The sequence below is a fragment of the Trachypithecus francoisi genome, unplaced genomic scaffold (genome assembly GCF_009764315.1).
Source record: "Trachypithecus francoisi isolate TF-2019V2 unplaced genomic scaffold, Tfra_2.0 Lachesis_group3, whole genome shotgun sequence".
Taxonomy (NCBI): domain Eukaryota; kingdom Metazoa; phylum Chordata; class Mammalia; order Primates; family Cercopithecidae; genus Trachypithecus; species Trachypithecus francoisi.
In genome coordinates this window covers 131,097,751-131,100,803 of record NW_022681468.1, presented here as the reverse complement: position 1 = coordinate 131,100,803, position 3,053 = coordinate 131,097,751, and the positions used below count along the sequence as shown (strand labels likewise).

The following is a 3,053-nucleotide window of genomic DNA, read 5'->3' as shown; positions in this document are numbered from 1 at the left end:
GATCCGGCCACTGCACTCCAGCCTGGGCGACGAAGCGAGACTCCGTCTCAAAAAAAAAAAAAAAAAAAAAATGCTTTGAAGTAGATATATCTCATTTAACAGATGAGGAAACAGGCAGACCAGGCTTCTAACCCAAGTTGTTTGACTCCAAATCTTATAGTCTGGTCTTTTGAATTACTGGGTAAATCCATCCTTATTATCATTGCCATGGTACAGAATCTACCTGTTAGCTTTTAAGACCCAGAAGCTAGATTTTTCTCAGTGCAATGTGATTTGATCAACTGACAAGGAGATAAACTCTTGAGGGACTTAGGTCTTAAAATGTTACCTCATAATTTTATGAGTTAGCTATTCACGTTAGCAAGTCAATGCATTATGTCTTATCAATAGTTGAGAAGCTAAAGTGTAATTCAAAGTGGCTTAGTAAGCAAGGCATCACTGAAGAAAAAATTAACTGAATGATTTTTCTGGCTAATTCATCCAACTATTCAACTTACTATGCCACGAGGGACTAGATTGGTACCAGACCACCCACATGTTCGGGGACCTCCACAATAGAGGGTGATCAAAGCACACTTCAGCAAACCCTTATGCTGTGGGATGTTCTCTGGACTCCATGCAGACCACCATCTCCCTTCCTGTTATTATATGATTTCTTTAGAAATCATATAATTGATTAGACCACTTTTTTTTTTTTGCATTTATTCAGACTTTGATTCTATTTCCAGCCTTACTCTCACTTCTTTTAAACACTGAACAAATCCTATCTTCTAAGGTAACTGTTACAAATAGCTAAGCTGGCCGGGTGCAGTGGCTCACGCCTGTAATCCCAACGCTTTGGGAGGCTGAGGCAGGTGGATCACCTGAGGTTGGGAGTTCCAGACCAGCCTGGCCAACATGGTGAAACCCTGTTTCTACTAAAAATACAAAATTAGGCCAGGCATGGTGGCTCATGCCTGTAATCCCAGCACTTTGGGAGGCCGAGGTGGGCGGATCACGAGGTCAGGAGTTCTGAGACCAGTCTGGCCAATATGGTCAAACCTGGTCTCTACTAAAAATATAGAAAATTAGGCCGGGCACGGTGGCTCACGCCTGTAATCCTAGCACTTTGGGAGGCCGAAATGCGCAGATTGCCTGAGCTCAGGAGTTCAAGACCAGCCTGGGCAACATGGTGAAACTCCGTTTCTACTAAAATCCAAAAAAAAAAAAAATCAGCCCGGCGTGGTGGTGGGCACCCGCAATCCAAGTTAAGCGGGAGGCGGAGGCAGAATAATTGCTTGAACCGGGGAGGCGGAGGTTGTAGTGAGCCGAGACCATGACACTGAACTCCAGCCTGGACAAAAAAGTGAAACTCTGTCTCAGAAAAAAAAAAAAGAAAAAAATTAGCCAGGTATAGTGGTGTGCACCTGTAGTCTCAGCTACTTGGGAGGCTGAGGCAGGAGAATTGCTTGAACCCAGGAGGTGGAGGTTGCAGTGAGCTGAGCCCAGATCGTGCCACTGCACTCCAGCCTGGGCAACAAAGTGAGACTCCGTCTGAAAAAAAAAAAAAAAGAAAGAAAAAATTAGCGAGGCATGCTGAGGCAGGAGAATTGCTTGAACCCAAGAGGTGGAGGTTTCAGTGAGCTGAGATCGCGCCATTGCACTCCAGCCTAGGTGATAAGAACGAAACTCCATCTAAAACAAACAAACAAACAAACAAAAATAGCTAAGCTGCTTTATTCTGTTGATTTGGTTATTTAATTATCTTTCTGAGAAGCACTTCTTACTATCCCTTAAGCACTGCCTATAGGGGTCATATTTTTATTTTACTTATAGACGCTTAGTTTTGTCTTCCTAACCACATTGTGGTCAACTTGAGGGCAGTGGCAATAAGAATATATTTAAAAATATCTTTATAATTTATAAACTCTTTATTATAAGTTCCATTTCATCTACAGTACCACATAGCAAAATCATCCAAGCTATTTTCCTCCTGGTTTTTTTGTTTCTTTCTTTCTTTGTTTTTTTTAATAGGAACCACTCAGACTGCATCCTTTCCCTCTTACCTTCCCAAAGGAAGAGAAAAACTATAATCAATGGCAAATGGCAGTTGCAGCGAAACAACACCAGGACCCGGCTTCACGCTCGGGAGACAATACTGTGCCTCCTCCTCGTGATTTCTGATGTTCTACACATTCAGAGAAGCTTCTCTAGTAACGAACTGTAGAAACGATCCCTGAAAGCATAGTCTTCCTTTTTTTGTTGCTTTTACAAAATGTGAAAACTGAAGTAAATTTATGAATTTACTTTTACCCAAGCTTGTAAAATTAGTCAGTGGCAGGACCAGGTTCTTGTAGTCTCCATTCATCACAGTTTCGGCTACATTGAGTTGCCTCCATGTGACCATGCTTCATATTCTCTTTTGTGCCCCAAAGCACCACATTGTAGACAGTCAGTGAAAATTATGAGGTTCATTATTGTGATTATAAACCAAATGGGTCAGAATTCTTACTGTTTGCATATTAACAAAACTATACTTCTCAACAATGCAAGTAGTTTTTGCCTGGTATCATTCTAGGTCAGTGTTCCTCAAAGTATAGCTCATGAAATAACTGCATTAGAGTTACTTAGGATGCTTATCAAAACCACAGAGTCCCCAGCCTGGGCAACATAGAGAGAACTCATCTCCACAAATAATTTAAAAATTAGACAGGTATGGTGACACACCCTTGTGGTCTCAGCTCCTCTGGAGGTTGAGGAGGGAGAATCACTTAAATCCAGGAGGTCAAGACTGCAGTGAGCCCTGATACCTCCACTGCACTCCAACCTGGGCAACACAGTGAGACCCCATCTCAAAAAACAAACAAACAAACAAACAAACACCCCTGCAGATTACAGAGCTTTTCTCCAGTTCCATTGAATGGAGTTCCTGGGGATAGAGCCTAGAAACCCATTTTAATAGACTTCCCACATGGCAGTTAATTACACTAAAGTTTGGCAACCACCATTTTAAACAAACATAGTAAGGGATGTAGTGAAAATAAAAGACCAGGTACTGCTGGAAAGTCAGTGTC

General features: G+C 41.9%; 1 non-coding gene across 1 annotated transcript; it reads right to left on the bottom strand.

The window, feature by feature from the left end:
* Window positions 1-2,015: 2,015 nt before the first annotated feature.
* LOC117071896 lies at window positions 2,016-2,231 on the bottom strand. Its single transcript, XR_004432621.1, has one exon. It is a non-coding gene; the product is annotated as a small nucleolar RNA U3 (small nucleolar RNA).
* Between the last annotated feature and the right edge of the window lie 822 nt (window positions 2,232-3,053).